This window comes from Ailuropoda melanoleuca, chromosome 12 (assembly GCF_002007445.2).
Source record: "Ailuropoda melanoleuca isolate Jingjing chromosome 12, ASM200744v2, whole genome shotgun sequence".
NCBI classification, from domain to species: Eukaryota; Metazoa; Chordata; class Mammalia; order Carnivora; family Ursidae; genus Ailuropoda; species Ailuropoda melanoleuca.
Genome location: NC_048229.1, coordinates 45,986,639 through 46,005,280, shown reverse-complemented (window position 1 = coordinate 46,005,280; position 18,642 = coordinate 45,986,639). Strand labels below are relative to the sequence as shown.

Here is an 18,642-nt window from a genome sequence, read left to right as displayed (position 1 = left end):
TGTTTGCGGGAAAGCTGAGACTGATGAAAGCTACGGAGTGAATGTGGGGAGGGGGGGAACCTTCCAGGGACCAGTGAGATGCGGCAGGGGGAGAGGGAAGCACGTGGAAAATATGCAGGTAAATACTGAATTTTGTAAAGCTCCTTTTTCTGTTTGGAAGCATACCAGTGGCAGAAGGGGGAAAGCCTAGTCTTGAACAAAAATAATTTCCTTCTCCTTTCCTAGGCCAAGTCTCAGGAAGAGGTAGAGGGGAAATTCACAGAAGAAGGGTGGAGGGACTACAGGGGCTGGGAGCGGGATGGGGGAGGAAGCCGACCACACACCAAGGACAGGGGCGTGGAGGGGAGCAGGCCTAGCAGACCCTCACTCATGGCCCAAGGACAGTCCACAGTCTGATGGGTCAGGGTGCTCCTGATAAACGGAGTGAGGGTGAGGGCCTTGGCTACCTCGGGGGTTGGGCTGGGCCCTGACTGAGGGGGAGCAGAACAGAATGGCCGGTTCCTCCCGGAGTCCAGCAGCCGTGGGCTCTTCATGGCCACAATTCCTGCACTCTGAGAGGCTCTCTGCTCCTTCCCGCTCCTTCGCTGCGGTCATGGACTCAAGTTAACCCCCAGGTAACCTCTCACCCTTGAATAAAGGGTGGCAAGTGGGACACGGCACAGTGTGGGCCACATACTGAGTGCCAGGCGAGCCCATTACCACACACTTTGGAGGGGAAGTACACTTAGAACGGAGGGTTACTCTGGGCAATGCTTTTGTCGTCTTTTTAAAATTAATCTTAAAAAAATCATTCAAATAACATGTGATGTTTAAAAAACTAGAAAATACTGCAGAGAAAATGGAAATCTCTCATAGTCATACTCCTCCAGAGACAATCATTCCAAACATTTTCGGGTTTCACTGGCTGGACTTCTTGGTGTTTCTAGGAACAGTTAAACATCAGTCACAGCAGAGCAGACTGGTTCCTGCTGTTCCCCCTGAGAGCACATTCTGGGTTTCTTGTCAGTCTTGTCATCCTTCCTTGTGGGATGGTGTGCAGGGCCCCATCAGATGTGTGTGTCAGAATTCCCTGCTGCTGGGCAGTTAGCCTCTCAGTTTTACAAACAGTGCTGCAATGGACCTCACAACAAGCTGAATTCCACTGCTAGGAATTTATTTAAAGGAAGCAATTCAGGAAAGGTACAAAGAAAAGGTATGTTTTTTAAGGCCTTGGATACACATCAAATTACCCAGACAATTTTTGGCAAACTCCTACCCTCAGCAGGTGTAGACGAGTCAGAATGTGACTGATGACCTCAGAGGAAGAAGCCCCGGGGGTTTTGTCTTCCAGGAACTATTGCTCGTATGGTTGCGAAGACATTGCAGCTCTCCTCTCCTTTATCTGGCACAGCCGAAACAGAACACGACACGAGCAACAAAAACAACTTGAAATCGGGTATTTAACCTAAACAACGTTTCCTCTCGCCTGCTGGGAATGAAGACCTGCTTTCTCTGCTGTTAGAATCTCTACCAGAGGTTTTACTTCGGTTTGCCAATGGCCTCGGGAGTTACAACTAGCTTGCCTGAGCTCGAAACTGTTATTTCCATAGGAGGATGGGGTGGAGGCGGGGGGAGCAGGCGAGAGGAGCCTCTCCGAGAGCTTTGCCTGAACCCAGACTACACGCACGGGCCACCTGCCCTTGCGCCCCCGTCAGCTAGGGCACACTGCGTCTTCTTCGTGCCCCATCCGTTGGAAACAGAAACTCCTATTATTTTTTTTTAAAGATTTTATTTATTTATTCAACAGAGACAGAGACAGCCAGTGAGAGAGGGAACACAAGCAGGGGGAGTAGGAGAGGAAGAAGCAGGCTCATAGCGGAGGAGCCTGATGTGGGGCTCGATCCCGTAATGCCGGGATCATGCCCTGAGCCGAAGGCAGACGCTTAACCGCTGTGCCACCCAGGTGCCCCCAGAAACTCCTATTAGACAGAAGTTCCAGTCCCAGCACCTAGAACCGTACCTGATACGCAGTCATCAACCACTAAACTGTTGAAAGAGTGAATAAAACCCCATTCCTTCAAATGTGGCTTTGGTCTTTGCTGACCTTCTATGTCCTAAATAAAATAGGAGGAGGGAGTAGGCTGGGGAACACCAACAGAGACGGGTGCACTTGGCCTTCTCCAAGACAGGTGTGGGAACAAGCTGACATAGACATTTGTACGGTTATGGTCATTTGTCTTGCCGTTTTAAACATTTTATGTCTGGGGTCTGTCTTTGGGGTGTAACTTCTTGAGGTCTTCTCCCTTTGTCTTCCCTCAAACCCAGCATCTCAGAAAACCTGTGCAGGCAGGGCAGAAGGTGGGGAGGGCAAGAAGTCAGGGAATCTGCGGTCAGGACAGTGCTCTGGAGACACCAAAGGATGACGCGGTGAGAAAAGGAACACCGTACTGTCCCGACTACATCATTTCTGAGGTGGGGAGGCTCCAAGGACTGCCTTTGCTGCAAGGATGTCCTCCAAGTGTTGATAACTGAGGGTTTTGTGCTTTGAGTAGGGGTGAGGGACAGCCCCGGAAAACAGCCTGGCTGGCTTGCTTTTCCCAGGTAATGCAGAGGCTCAGAGGAACCAGGGCAAGCCTGGAGGGCTCACACTCCAGAGGCAGGGGGCTCACTGTGCCATCTCAACTGGTGAGATCAGGTCATAAAACCAAGATGGAAGTGGAGATGGATGGAAGAGGCAGGAGTGGCTCGATGGGGAATTGCGTATTGATCACAAGGAGGAAAGGAGATTTTTAATAAGGAGAAATAATTACCCAGTGAGTCAAGTATCTGACTTTCCCGAACATTCAAGCCAGCCTGAGTCCAGAACTGGAAACAGCTGGCAAACATTCTAATCAAGCAAAGGCAGCCACTCTGCCCCCCAAAGAGGGAGCTCTTTAATTAAGCCCTGTTGCCTTGTTTATCAGCAGAAGTAAGAAACGATTGGGCCACCAGGATGGAGAACAGCTTCAGAGACACCCAGCAGTGCGTGAAGACTGGTGCACCTGGGAGGGAGACGGAGCCTGGGAACGTTTCGGGACTAGATGCCATCGAAGCCACAGGATGCTATTATGACAAAGACAGCAGTGCCTGGGGTGGGTCAGGGGCTGGAAGGGGTGGGGTCTGTTCCACAAGGGAGCCCTCCGTGTGCTGCGGGCTTCTTACCTACACAGATGCAGGCCTAGCAAGATGGCCCCGCAGGTGCACGATAAAGGGCTTTGTCACTGAGCTGTGAACTGTAACCTCCCTTCTTAGGCACACGGAAAATGAATGCGACTGTCTCGTTAAGGCAGCAGAAATGATCCTAATTTTATTTCTCATTTGTCTTCTCTTTTTCCCTTCTGATACTGTAACAGGGGACACAGCTGAGTCAAGATTCAGCAGCTGAGGGAGGTGGAGTTGGTGCTGTGTGGTGTGGCCCAGAAGGCGTTTCCTGCACGATGTGCTCAGGCAGAGGCAGGGGGCACATTGCAGGCTAGTTCCATCTGGGCCTTTCCCTGGACCTGGGAACCTCTCCACCAAAGTCTGCCCATTTCCTTCAGGATCTTCTGGCTCTGATTATCCCCCAATCCTTCTGTCCTTTCTAAAGCCATTCATTTGTTCATTCATCCATTCATTCATTGTGTATTTTACTGGTAGAGGATTTTCATCCACCCACTTCCATCTTTTCCCCCATCCCACAGGCACTGGAGGGGGGCTGCTTCCATAGGGGGCCTCTGTGCCCGATACGGGAACCACCCCTTGAATAAAACATTGTCCACCATTCTGAACTCATTTCTTCCCTCAAGGAGATCAGAATTATTCGGATGAGTACATTCTCATTTAAAACGTCTACCTTTCCCAGAAAGCTTATTAAAGATGTGATTAAAGAAATAATCATGAAACTTTACTTATTTATTGGATAAGGTTCTTTCACCTGGTCCCGAATGTGAGATTTGAATGCCAAATGACTGAGGTTTCTCTTCAGAGTTCACTTGGTGCCCTGCGCCGTCATGCTCAGAAGCAATGCTCGGTGTTCGATGGCTGGGCCATTGCCGGATATCGACCTGCACAGCCTTGTCTCCAGAAGGAAGATGGTCTGAAAATGACATCAGAATATCTGCAGAAAACCCCTGGATGAGGGAAAAATCAATATGGCCCAATTGTGACCTAGCTATGGCTCTAGTGGGATGGGGGCAGTGTGGGAGGACCTCCACCGACTACACCCTTCTTGTCCAGAAACATCCGGTTATGACCCCTGTCAATCTCCACCTGCAAAATGAAGGGTTCTGACCTCATTCATGGGCCCTTCCATGCTGACGCACCGTGATGATTGATGTGGCTCAGGAACCAGCCAGTCACTGGGGACAGCAGGAACACAAGCTTGTAGGAGTTGAAGTAAAGAGTAATCCCCCCCAACTCCATTTGGGAAGTAAAGAGACTTGAGCTCCTGAGGGTCTTTGGAATGACTACAAACCAAATCAGGTCAGGGACTTCCTGTGGAAGCTGACCCCAGTTTGCCATCTTGCTCCCCACTTTCTTCTGGAAGTAACATGCGAAGGGCTGGAGAGTGAGGGTGACAGAGAGACTTGGTTACATTTGTCTGACAGCAGTGTGATACAAACACCCATCTCATCTGAGATGCACTCATATTTTATATGAAAGAAAAGCTCTTTCTCCTTCTACGGTGCAATTACACATAAATACTTCATGTCATCTGCTCTTGAAATTTTAGCAGCAGGACTTAATGCTGCTGGTTACTGTGGCAACAGGCGAAGTTGGTGATTTTGAATATCAGGGTATTATTTCATGCTGGGAAGCGTCATTTCTGTGTCCGTGTGTGCACGCACATGTATGCGTGTGTTCTCTGTGTGTGTGAGCGCGTAGGGTTTTGCTGCAGGGGGGAGATCATTTATTTACAGACCACATTATCAGGAAAGTCAGGACGTGAGACTGTCACCACTGTCCAGGCGAACAGATTGGAAAAGCGGAGTCCAGCACAGGTATCTCTTATCTCTTGGTCATATCTTTTCTTGACAAAGATTGAATTAGGCTTACAAAGGACACATGACAGATATATATTTTTTAAAATTTGGTAATAGAGACAAAGATGCTGGGGTAAAAGACACCTACAGTGGGCTCATATATATATATTTTTTCTTTTTTGGCTCTATGGGTGTTCTGTGAATTCCACCTCCTTGGGCCTCCCAATTCTCCCGCCCTCATTGCTGCTGACACCCCCGTGAACCAGTTATTGAGGCTCTAGTGTCTTCCGCTTATTTGACACTTCTCCCCCTGCTTCCCACCTACCAACATCAGTTACTAGTTTGCACGTCCATGTTACAACATTCCTTCCATCTTATTCCAGAAATTCCTTTCTCTTCCTCTTCCTGTTGTTTGCTATCATCATTCTCTGTTTCCCTCTTGTGCTCATTCTCTGTCTCTCACGCACATCTCACCTTGGCTTGATTTTTTTCTCACTACAGACGTTGTTTTCTATTTGGTGGTAAAGGGAGCTCGTAGCAGCTCCAAGCGAACATCCTTCCATCCTAGAAGTTCTCTGCCCTCTACACTCGTCCTTCCTGACACTCCTCAGGAAGGGACTCTGATTGGTCTGGATTGAATCACGTGTCCACTTCTGGACCAATCACTGCCCTGCATAATGAGACATTATGACTGGTTAGGCCTGGGTTTCCTGCGCAACCGCAGAAAGGGGATGGGGCTGCCCAGTCCCAGCAATAGCTAGCGTGGTCAGCAACGCAGGTACCAGGTCGCTGTGGGACGTTTCCTCTCGTTCATAGTTCCTTGGGGAGGCTATTTAGTTGGTCTCAGGAGACCAAAAGGGGGGTAGGGTGTTCTTTGAGTCTCCTTGTTAGCTCAGGGCTGAGATTTCTTAGGTGGTTGGAAGTCAGCTTCGCTTGTAGGTACAGAGGCATCACTGAACATGAGTTCACGGGCATGCTAGTGACGTTTTGAGAGTAAACAAAAAGCAGCAAGATTTCGAAAGAAAGATATAAACTCGGAAAAACAAAGTAAAGGGGAAATGAAACAAAAACATACACATTTTGAAAAGCACACAGACGAGTGGTAACCGATTTGGCTTTTCTGACTGCTGGTTTGGTAATCCTCTTTCTCCGGGCAGAAGCAGCCCGAATTACCCTGAAGAGCCGCGAAGAGGTTCAGGAGTTGTCACTCTCAGGTTTCGCTGGAGGTGGAGGTAAAGGCAAGGCTTGAAAAAGCAGAAAATCTATTTTAGAAGCAGTTAGAATGGGAAAGCCTCTTTCACTCCATGCTGGTGGTGATCGGCCTTTCCACCCCAGGTAGGAGGTAGGGTTTTTTCTCCGATAACATAAAACAGAAGGTCTCTGGCCTGGGAAATACCAGGCACGATAGACAACAGGTGTGCTGTAGTGAATGGGGTCATTTTGAATTTGCACTCAGCTTCCAGGATGCTGACTCCCGGGCCTGGAATGCTATGGTCAGGGGTTTAAAGGAATCTTCTTTAGGGTCTCTTGTTGATCAGTTCTCCAGAGATAACTGACGTTGAAAGTTCTTTAGTGTAATGACTGACTGTATCGTCTTCCTCCAGTAAACCCCACAGCTGGTAAGTCTCACCATGTGATTGAGCTTCCAAACTGCATGTTAGTGTCCTCACCGTAAATAGAGCTGACAGCTAGGGATCAGCAGATATCTGAGGAAAGCCTCTAATATGAAAGAGGTCATCAGTATAATCTGGATATTTCTATTGGATATTTGGAATATTCATTGTCTGTTCTATTTTATAGTAGATTTTTTCATATTTGTCCTCCAACATATCTGTAGGAATTTTTGTTTATGTTCTCCAATTTTTAAATCTTAAGAACGCTTTCTTGTTCTCTGAATGTTCTTTTTTTTATAGCTTCCTTTTTTTAAAAATAAAATTTTGTTACACTAGAGACCAAAAGAAGATCCTAGAAGCTCCCTGAAAGGAAAAAAAAATGTATAATATACAAAGGATCAGGAAACAGAATGGCTTTGAACTTCTCAATGCCAGTGCTGGAGGCTAGAGTCCCATGATGGGTCCGTGTCTTTCAGAATTGAGAGGAATGTGATTCCCAACTTAGAATTCTATATCCAGCCAAGCTATCAAGTAAATGAAAGGGCTGAATAATAATGTTTTTAGACATTTAAGTCTCATGTGCTCTTTCTCACAAACTTATTGGAAGATATGTTCCACCAAAACTAGGATTTAAGTCAAAGGAGAGAGGAAGGGAGGGAGGGAGAGAGAGAGAGAGAGGAAAGACATAGGAAGGAAATTGGGCGAATGGAGAAAGCAGGGTGACAACTTGCAACATATGAGGGCTCCGGTCTGTAGCAAGTCAGAGGCTCTGGAAGAGATTTCTTCAAGAAGACCCGGGTTAGAACGGTGGTAGGAAGGGAAGCGTGGTAAGGTGGGAACAGGGAAGCTGTGAAAGACGGATGTGAAAGAGGACTGTCTTTTTCACTACATTGGACAGAAAATAAATAATGCTGAAAACTAAACTATCACCCCCTCTTGATATTTCAGCGATATCCAGAAATGAATCAGCAGAAAGAGTTGAGAGTGATTGCCTCTGGGGATTGGGGGTGGTTGGGTTAGAGAGGCAGAGGGCTGCTATTTTTGTAGTAAATTTTGTAAAGTTACTTGACTCTTAAACGATGGGTATGTGTACCTTTTTGATCAAAGTCAGCTTGGAGATCATGCCCGGTCCCCTCTGTAGTTGCCTGCCTGATGTTTGGTTCGCGTTGCTTCCCTGGGACCTGGCAGGTCCTATGTGCAGAGCTGCTCATCGCAGGAACTGCCGCTGACAGGCACCCCCTGTCTTCTTGCCGACGGCCTCTCATTTCTAAAGCCAGCTCCTTCCTTGTTGAATTAAACATGGCTTCTCCTGTCTCATTTTGATATTGAACATGGTTTTGAACATTTCCCTGAGTCTGGAGCTGCATGGCTCTTGACAGGAGCTTTTAGGGATGCTGACAGAGTGTAGGGGAGGAGGGCTATGGAGGGCACACAGAGGGGCAGGGAGTTAGGGGGAGCTGGCCCCTGGCTGGGCATTTTGGGTTGCGTCTGGGTGTCCAGCAACCCAGCCCCAAGGCCACCCAAGTGGAGGTGTGGTGCTGCTTGTCCTGAATCGCTTGGCGCCTTACTGAGTCTTTTCAGTGCCTGTGAACAGGAGAGAGCCTGACTCATCCATGCATCTGAAGCTCTCGGATAGACTTTTAGGACTTAGGCTTCAGCTTTTGTATAAATACCACCCTCCCTCAAGGCTTCACCCCAATACTATCTCTACCAGAGAAGTACAAGTCCCCTTGCTCTGTTGAGGAGAGATCCTTCCTTCTTAATGTTCCCACATCTTTGTATTTTGGTCTTTTTGAGTATGTGTCCTTTTCCAACTTGTGTGGTCTTTAGAAGTCCCTACTATACCCTCCCCCAGACCATCCAAAATCAGTGGCTTGAAACAACTGTGACACTTGCTTATGAGTCTAGGGCTCAACTGGGCAGTTCTGCAGATCCGAGCTAAGCTTAGCTAATCTCCAGTGGGCTTGCTCAGGTGTCTGTGGTCAGTTGTGGGTCATCTGGGGACCGAGTGGCCTTACCTCACGTGTCTGGAAGTTGGCTAGCTTCAGCTGGAATGACTGGGGTAGCTGTGCCACATGGTCACTCGTCCTCTATCAGGCTAGCTTGGGTTTGTTCACATGGCAGCATCAGGGTCCACGACACAGGACACTCACAGCGTCCCTTAAGGCCTAGCCTCAGAACTGACGCATCATGTCTCACATTTAGTTGCCCTACGGCAGTTGCCAATCAGCCCAGCTTCAAGAGGTGGGGAAATCGGCCATCTTCTGATGGAGATGGCTACAGAGTGACATTGTAAAAGCATGGGGGCAGGGAGTGGTGAAGGACTGTAGCCATTTTTGCAATCTACTACAGCAAGGTATAGCGAATGGGTAATATTTTTGAACACTTATAACAGTGCCTGATGTATGTCCTTTATGTGTATTAACTTCCTTGTGCCTCAGTGACCTCATCTTTAACATGGGAATAATAATAGCACTTACTTCATAGCATTGCTGTGGGGATTGAGTTACGAAACACGTCCGGGGTCATGTGTCTGGAAAGTGCTGGACCTGTGGGATTCAATACAGCACAGTGATTGTCTAATTCTCTTCTGTTTTCCACATGGAGCTTGCCCAGCGCCTGGCATACGGCAGGCCCTTCTAAAATATGTAGTTCATGGACCGAATCTATGCAGAAGTGCACAGCTGAAAAGAGTACCTGAGCTTTGCAGAATGTCATCCCATTCCACATTTTTTGTTATTTAATTAACAACAACAACAAACAATTTATCATTGATAGACTCTGGCAGAGACAAATTGTCTCACAGAGGCAGAGAGGAGGGGAGCACTTCTTCCCTTGAGGAAGAAGAATGGAGCCTTCCCACCCCATATCAGCCCAATGTTTTGTTCACTTTGTTGAATGTGCCAACCTCCCCATGAAGCCTTCCTGTGTGACTGCAGTCCAAACTGATGTCTCCTTTCAAGGTTTCACACAGCTTATTAACTCAAATGCTTTCTGACACTAACATCCCAAAATAGTTAGAAGCGATATCAGGCTAACATGGCACTTTGGGCGCCACATTCTAGTATATTAAGTTATATACAATGTCTCTTCATATATACTTAGTCACGTACCCATTTGTAAGTTGAATTTTAATTTATCAATTCATCATGCATTGATTCAAATATTCATGCAATCCATTCAAAAATTCATGCACTCACCAATCTACAATTCCTTCCACCAAACAAAGCCCCATCCAACCCTGCCTCTGTTACTTGAGCTATGCCTTGATTGTCTGCCCATCTATGCTCCCAGTTATCAGTTTGCCCACCTTGCATTCATCCACCATTTCGTCTAGCTGTCTTTCCTCCCAAATGCCTATCTAAACCTTCCTACTTCAATCTCTTTCTTCCTCAATTACTCTATTCCTCCAACCACCTACCCATTGATTTATTAGCGTGTCACTAATCACTACATCCATGCATCCATCCATCCATTTATCCTTATACCATCCACCCATTCAAACCTCTGCATCCATTCTTTCCTGTATTTCTATATAATTTTTTAGTAACACATCTGTCCATGTATCTCTCCATTCCTCTTTTCCTCAATCTAATCCTTCCTTCCTCTCTCCATTTACTTATCCATCCCTACAGTCAAACTTCCATACATTTATCAGTCCATCTATCCTTCTATCATCTATTCTTTTTCCCTTTCATTTTCTATCCTCCTTTCTTTCACCTATTTATCCATCCATCCATCCATCCCTTCCTCTATACTTACGGTATCCTAATGAGAAAGACTGTATCATATGCTTGTTTGAATGAAGATTCTTCAAAAACTTTTAATCGAGTCATTAGGGTGGGGATTTGGGAATAGGGTACAAAAGAGGAGACAACATATTTGGCTGAACTCTGCGTGTATGTGTGTGTGGATGTGAAGTTCAGAGGGTAGTTATGTGTGCTATGACCAGCATCATAAAAAAAAATCTTAGCTCTATGGGGTAACTGGCTGGCTCAGTCAGTAGAGCATGTGACTCTTGGTCCCGGGGTTGTAAGTTCATGACCCTCTTTTGGGTGTAGAGATTACTTAAAAATAACATCTTAAAAAAAATCTTAGATATGGATATATATTCCCCTACTAACCAGGTAATTATAGCCAAGAAAGATAAGCAATTTAGTTACATATTATTCCAATTAGACTTTATTTTTTTATTTTTTTAAAAGATTTTATCTACTTATTTGACAGAGAGAGAGACAGCCAGTGAGAGAGGGAACACAAGCGGGGGGAGTGGGAGAGGAAGAAGCAGGCTCCCAGCGGAGGAGCCCGATGCGGGGCTCGATCCCAGGACTCCGGGATCACTCCCTGAGCCGAAGGCAGACGCTTAACCACTGAGCCACCCAGGCGCCCCTCCAATTAGACTTTAATCCCCATGAACACAAAGAATATGTCTATCTTGCCACAGCTGTGTCCCAGTAGTTTTTGGAGTGTCTGGCCTGTACTGGATAGTTAATGAATGTTTATTGAATAAAGAATGTGGGATCTGTGAACATTTCCAGCCCGCATCCTTGGTAAAGTATTAGGAATGATTTAGCAAGATCTAGTGTGGGATGGAGGAAGATTCTTGGTCAAGAAGAAAGAAAGTGGGCCTAGTTCTCCTCCACAGAGCAAACTAATTTCATTGTGAGGGAGTGACTCAGGGCTGGTCTATGACTTTCATTGTATATTTAACAACTATGTGGTATAAAGACAAATACATAATATTATGCATTTTTTTCCTTAAACTTAAAAATTCACTTTCTTCTTCTGATTTAAAAACAATTTTGTGCACCTCCTAACAATATTTGGGCCTTGGACAGTGTGCCCACTGTGCCTAATGGATACATGAGCCCCGGGGTAGCATGGACAATGCAGTTTGGGCTATAGTAGGAAGCCGGATCTTCAGAAGCATTTGCTAATAATAACCCACCTCTTTATTTCTTCTTCTTTTTTTATTTTTTATTTATTTTATTTTATTATTATTATTTTTAAAGGTTTTATTTATTTATTTGACAGAGAGAGAGAGACAGCCAGCGAGAGAGGGAACACAAGCAAGGGGAGTGGGCATGGAAGAAGCAGGCTCCCATTAGAGGAGCCTGATGTGGGGCTCGATCCCAGAACCCTGGGATCACGCCCTGAGCCAAAGGCAGACGCTTAACGACTGAGCCACCCAGGCGCCCCTCTTCTTCCTTTTTCAAAGATTTTTTTATGTATTTGAGAGAGAGAATGAGAGAGAGGAGAGTAGGAGTAGGGAAGGAACAGAAGGAGAGGGACAAGCAAACTCCATGCTAAGCATGGAGCCGGACATGGGGTTTGATCCCATGACCCTGAGATCATGACCTGAGCTGAAATCAAGAGTCAGGTGCTCAACCAACTGAGCCACCCAGGCACCCCTCACCTCACCTCACCTCTTTATTTCTTCTACTGAAAAACCCAAGCAATTTCATATGCCCTCCCTGGTCCCCAGAAAACATCCTACTTTTGCGAAGTCTTAGCCAAATAGTCCAAATAATAAACATTAGTCATTGTTGATGATGGTGATGAAAGCAATGATAATGATTTGTTTATTATGTATCAGGCATTGTACGAAGTGCATTTTTCAGAATTTCGTATATGGCTGGAATGTGCCAGGGAAACATTGGAACTTTGACATGCTTAAAAGGGTAGGGTACCCTTGATTTCTGAGAAGACTTGGCTCCTCTGTGGTTGTTGACCCAGTACCACTCCCCTTCTTTTAGTCCCAGCACCTTCACATCTCTGTGGGGAGCCTTTCCTCACTCAAGGAGAGCAGTCAGTGTGGGCATATGACCCAAACATGGACAAGTGCGTTCGTTTTTTGGGGACTTTGAATCTTGAGTGGGGGAATGCTAGAATGCAAAACATCAGTTGGAGGCCTGTTGTTGGCATGAATGAGCTCTGACAACGTTGTCGACTATTGCCTGACACCTACACCAGCCCTACCCTATCTATGCAACGCTCCGCATGGATCTCGTTCTACTTAAACCTGGTTCTCTAGCTCAGCTGCTTCTTTCTTTAATTCAAATAGAAAAAGAACTTATAAAAAGGATATTGGGTTGCTCAGAGTCCGTTTCCTTTGTTTGCCATCAAAGAACCTTTTAATGGAGACAGCCCCTAAAGGAACCATAGTTGTCGTGATTGGAATTACTGAAAAGCACCAAAGGCCAAGTCACCAAACTGGGGTTTAATAACCTGACTTAACTGCAATTGCAACCTCCCCTCCCCCGGGAATGCAGCCTTAACTAGTCAGCTAGGAATTTTCTGGTCGGCATCAGTAAGGTAATCTGTCACATGTGCCTTCTCCACCCCCCGAAGGAAGATGAGGCAATCTGCCCAGTAAGACCCTCGTTTGCAACAGAAGGTGACCACACCAGAAATAATCCTTTTTCAGTGTATGACTTCCTTGTCCTGTCTTTAAAAATCTTTCCCTTTCTGTAGCCCTTTGGAGCTCCCCTCTACTTGCTACATGGGATGCTGCCTGATTGGTGAATCAATTAATAAAGCCACATGGATCTTTAAGATTTACTTGGTTGAATTTTTTATTTTATTTTATTTTAATTAATTAATTATATTTTAATGAATTAATTAATTTATTGAATTTATTTAACAGAACAAGGGTGTGGTTTTTTCATTAACAACAAAAGCTGAAACTCTGCAGGACCTGAGCCTAAGGTCCTATTTAGCTCGAGAGGAGTTCAAGGCAAGCTCCCGAGCTAACTCCCAGAACAGGAAGATAACTTCGGAGCTTCGTTTATTTCCATACAAATGGGATTTTAAGTCTTTATCGGGGTAACAGAAACAAAAAAGAATGTCATACAGACACATTTAGGGTAGCCTGGTTAATTCCTCCTTCTTTTGGAACAACTACATTACCAAGATGATGCTTCACTGCCTGTTAGACTCGCTTCTGCTGGGAAGCAGACGGATTGATGTTGAACTTGTTCTGTGATACGCTCAGTGCTGCGTCAGTAAAATTACTGTAATATCTTATGCCATCTGTCATATTCCCTTCTCGCAGCAGGAGCCCTCTCCAACCACAGGGTTCTCAAGCTAGGATTTCAATCTTCAGAGTGGTTAGTATTCAAACCCACATTCTGCGATGCTCTGCCGGCCGGCTGGGGATGGGCCGCCGAGGGAGTGGTGGCCTGGTTTTTGATTTTCATGCAGGAAGAAGCACCCTCACCCTGGATGGTCCGGCCTAGAGGTACCGATGAGCTGAGGTCGCTTTGCAAATATACCCATTCCTGGAGGCCTGGAGGCTTTGAGGCAGCTGGGCTAGGACGAGGGTGAGTTGGGTCGGGTGAGTGAGATGTTCACCTGGGGAGCAAACTTTAAAGGGGTACCAAAAAACTCAGCAAAGACAGATAATATTTTAATGCGATGTTTAAAACATTAAGATTAATGCGAAAAATCCATGATGAAGAAAATATCAAACATTTCCATGAAGTCAAGATCAGTAACAGGGCTGTGCTGTCATCCTGGGGTCTGTGGCAACAGAGGAAATTGGTAAGGCTGTTCCTCTGCTCTCTGATGCCTCGTCCCACCTTTCTGGGCCATTTCTGCACATGGCCTGTGCTTCCAGCTCTGCCTTGTGTGCTTTCAACCATGACCTGAACTGACACAGTATTTCGAGTTGATCTGAGGCCTGGTGTGGCTGTGGATATCTTACTTTGCCCTCATGTTGGATTGCTAGCTGAACTAGATATAAAATTCTGAGGTCAGAATTTTTCTCTCACCACTTTGGATGGATGAAAACACTGGAATTGCATTTTTTAAAAAAGATTTTATTTATATATTTGACAAAGAGAGAGACAGCCAGCGAGAGAGGGAACACAAGCAGGGGGAGTGGGAGAGGAAGAAGCAGGCTCCCAGTGGAGGAGCCTGATGTGGGGCTCGATCCCAGAGCGCCGGGATCGCGCCCTGAGCGAAAGGCAGACGCTTAACAACTGAGCCACCCAGGCGCCCCTGGAATTGCATTTGAGTGTTACTGTTGAAACATCTATCTTATTCTTGTTCATATTGGGGTGGCCTACGTTTCACTCTGCAGCTTTTTGAGGTTCCTCTTTGCCCCCTAATGCCCCTAAATATCAACTTAATATTTTCGTATGTGGGTTTTTTCCCTGTTTATCCTTTTTGAGCTCTTTCAAAAATCATCCTGAGGTCCTGAATATCTCTTTTAATTTTGGAATTTCTCATTCATTCTTTTCAAAAAGTATTTCCTCCTTTCACCCGACTTTTGTCTCTCCATGTAGGACCTACGGGTCTTAATCCTTCTGATTCTGGGTGTTACATCTCTCACATTTACATTGTTTTATTCCTAACCTTTTCCTGAGAGGGTTTCTCTAAGTCAACGTTTCTTCAATCCGGCTACACGTTAGAAACACCTGGGAGCTTTCACAACTCTACACTCTGAACAAATCGAATGACGCTCCCTGGTGGTGGGTACTTCTAAATCTCCTAGAGAATTCCAATACGCAGCCAGTGTTGAGAAGTATGTCGGTGCTTCTCAGACTTCAGCGTGCCTACAGATCGCCTAAGAATCTTGCTAACATGTATATTCAGATTGGGTAGGTCTGGGTGAGGTCTGAGAGTTTGCATTTTTAACAAGTTCCTAGATGTTGCTGCTGCTGCTGGTCAATGGGTCATATTTTGAGTAGGAAAATTCTGTATGACCTACCAATTCACTAACTCAGTTTTTAACTATATCCATTCTGCTATAACTCATTTATGGAACTCTATATTTCTATTATTACAATTTTAATTCTCAGTATTTCTTTTTTTTTTAAGATTTTATTTATTTATTTGAGAGAGAGAGAGAGAGAGGGAGAGAAGGAGCAGGGAGAGGGGCAGAGCAAGAGGGAGAAGCAGACTCCCCACTGGGCTGGGAGCCCGATGCAGGACTCGACGCCAGGATGCTGAGATCATGACCTGAGCCGCACGCAGACCCTGGCACCCCATTCTCAGTATTTCTAATTAGATATTACTTATAATTGCTTTGTCAATAGGCCGTTCATATATCTTTGACTTTATTTATTATGCTTGTTATAAATTTTTGTTCTGTAGAGTATATGTTGTTGGGTGTGAAGTTCTGCAGAGTGGCACTCCTCAAATGTCGCATTATTTGTCCACCCGGAGTTCACCTTCTCCTGGGGTGAGTAGCTACTTGGATGCTAAATGTATACCATGGAGTCTACGTTGGGCTAGAGACCAAGCCCTAGCTCGTGTCCCCTCTGGTGAGTTCAGGAGGGGGAGTGACGAGGGAAGAGAAGCACCCGGAGAGGGGGAGTAACAGGGGAGGAGCAATGCTGTGGGGATGAAATTCAGGTGTCTTACCCGGGGAATAGAATGACATGGGGGGTCAGGCAGAGTCTGGACTGGCAAAGCTGCAGCACAGACTTCTGAAAGGAGCAGTGGTGAGAGACGAGGCTGGCCCAGAGCCGAGGCCAGCTCAGGGGAACTCCTGCCTCACTAAAGAGTTGGACTTCATGTCTCGATTCTGCTTGAAGCTGTCCGGTGGTGCGTGGTTGCCCTTGGCTTTGCAAGGATCACACCGATTGCAAGAGGTCGAAAGGAGCAGCCTGGAGAAAAACCTTTCCTTGTTCCACTGACTCTCTCCAAAGGGCCGCTTGCTCCGTGCTCTGGCAGCCAAGCTGTCCGGGCTTGGATGTCACCACCCCCAACGGGACCTGCGCGTAGCCCTTATTTCTCATTGCCCCTTTTCCTGCAATGTGCGTAAGGCGGATGCAAGATCAGCTCATTGATTAATGGATCGTCGGGAGCCCCGTCTTTCTCACACTGCCTTTCACGTTACAGCGGGTCTGTTAAAAGAATATCAATGAGGTTGTTCATGTAGCAATCAGGATTTTCTGGTGGAACCAAAGCTTTGAGAATCAATAAAACATTGAAAAAGGTTAAACACTTTATTGGATAAGTCAGAACATATTCTTTAGTTAATGACACAGCTTTGGGAGAAAATGGAATATGAAAAGGCAAGGTAATATCACTCTGTAATGGGAAAACATTATGTAAAAGGATTATATTATCCGTCTGATACTTGAATTCAGTGTGTACAATCATTATGACTAAAGTCGAAATAGCAGGATGGGTCTTCACAGGGAAAGTAGCAGGAAGGTTGTGAGATAAGAATGCTTGGGGCTCTGGTGTGTTTGCTGGCTGTGTGAACTCAGGCCAACCATTTAATTTAATTTTTGTAAGCCTCCGTTTCCTCAGCTTAGAGATGGGCTAATGCACCATGTTCTGCTTCCTCGTGGGGCTGTTATGAAGCTCGGATGGAATGAAAGGGATCAGGTATTCTCGCGGATTTCTCATGCATGTCCACCTGCAGGGTCTTGCTCACTTACTGCCTTCTGGAAAGCGCTCCTTGGTTTACAAACCCCACCCACCCGTAGGGGCCAGTTAAAGCGTAAGACTTGGGGGTATGTCCCCGCCCATCTCCCCCACCTTCTAAATGCCGGGAGGTGTTTGTGGAAGCATGATAGACCTTTCGAAAGTGCATGGTTCTAATGAAATTGACTGGAAAAGGTAAGTTCTTATCTAAGACATCGTTCAAGTATAGAAGTTGCGAGATATCTGAGGGACAGAAATCCATGGGCAAGTCGGAAAAAACTCAACATCGGTAAGGCTTCAGTTATGTTCTGGCCCTCCTAACATTGTCATCCCGCTGTGCCTATGAAGGGTGAGGCTTAGTGCTCTCCTGCCTCTTCCAGGAAGCCCTCGGCAACCATTCCAGTCCACAATGACCTCTGCACTCTTAGGCACTTAATTTCACAATTTAGTCCTGAAGGTGACACGATTCTGAACGAATCCCTGTGGCAAGCCCGAGTCTTGGTTTTCTAAAGGAGATCGGGAGTTCTCTGAGGCAGGACTGAATCTTCTTTTCTATCCCCCACAGTGAGGCAGGGCCAGGCGTCTCGAAGCACATGTTAACCAATGGCCTGAAAGGACTCTAGTCTTCCCAACGACTTACTACTAAAAAACGTTCTGGAAATACGGCTGCTAGAAATCACAGCAGAAGGGGTGAGCTACCTTGTGATGCCTGAGCACGTCAGGAAGTTGACTTCAGGATGGAAAAACACACGGGGCAAGAAGAGGCACTTGAACTTCACCCCTAACAAGACAAGGATGAGAGAAGCATTCGGTGCAATGCGGTCTGAGGTTGCAGAACAGGACGGCTGCAGAGCGAGCTCCAGAAAGCCCTGGGATGACACAGCAGAGTGTGGGAGGAAGCACGAGGGAGGCGTCTCGTTTCTGGAAGGAAGAGGGGCTTCGAGGTGGGCAAGCTGCCCAGGCTGGGAAGAGTCCCAAGACATTGCTCAGCCTTGTGTCTGCTTCTGATTGAGAGCCCAGTGGGACTGCAGGTTTGGGCGGCTTGTTTAAAGGCAGGGCACTCCACCGCTATGGGTGGGGTGCATTCATTCATTCGGAAACACAAGTGATGTACCAGCGAGCAAAGCATACAAAAGTCCTGTTGTCACAGAGCTCACATGCTCAGGGAGAGACCATAAACAAACAAAAATGAAGTGAGAGCATCTCAGAGTGCTAGGAAGGCAATCAACCAGGCTGGGGTTACTGTGATTGGAAGGTCAGAGGCCTTTCTGAGGGGGCCTCATGGAAGCCAGGGCTGAGTGATGTGAGGGGCTGAATCCGTGGCTATCTGGGAAAGAAGAGTCTTTTTAGGCAGAGAAGAGCAAGGGATGAGGCCCCAAGCAAGGATGAACTAGGTGTTTTCCAGTGTTCCAAGGAACAGGAATGAGGTCAGTGTAGCTGGGAGGGAAAGGGAGACAGGGAGGGAGAGAGAGAGACAGAGACAGAGAGAGATCAGGGAGAGAGAGAGAGAGAGGAGTGGTGGCCCAGGCATCCATTCCAGGGTTACTCCGGTTACTGAGTGGAGGATGGTAGAGCAGGGAAGTGATGATAGGGGCCTGGGCCAGGGTGACTCCCCTCCTTCACCCCCCCCAAACCTGCCCCATTTGCAGCTCCCCTCCCCTGTGAGC

General features: G+C 46.5%; 1 long non-coding RNA gene across 1 annotated transcript; it reads left to right on the top strand.

Moving 5' to 3' along the window:
- Positions 1–6,141: 6,141 nt before the first annotated feature.
- On the top strand, positions 6,142–18,354 carry LOC117795232. The gene is made up of 4 exons (XR_004619127.1): positions 6,142–6,211; positions 13,796–13,914; positions 15,692–15,779; positions 17,541–18,354. It is a non-coding gene; the product is annotated as an uncharacterized LOC117795232 (long non-coding RNA).
- The last annotated feature ends 288 nt before the right edge of the window (positions 18,355–18,642 follow it).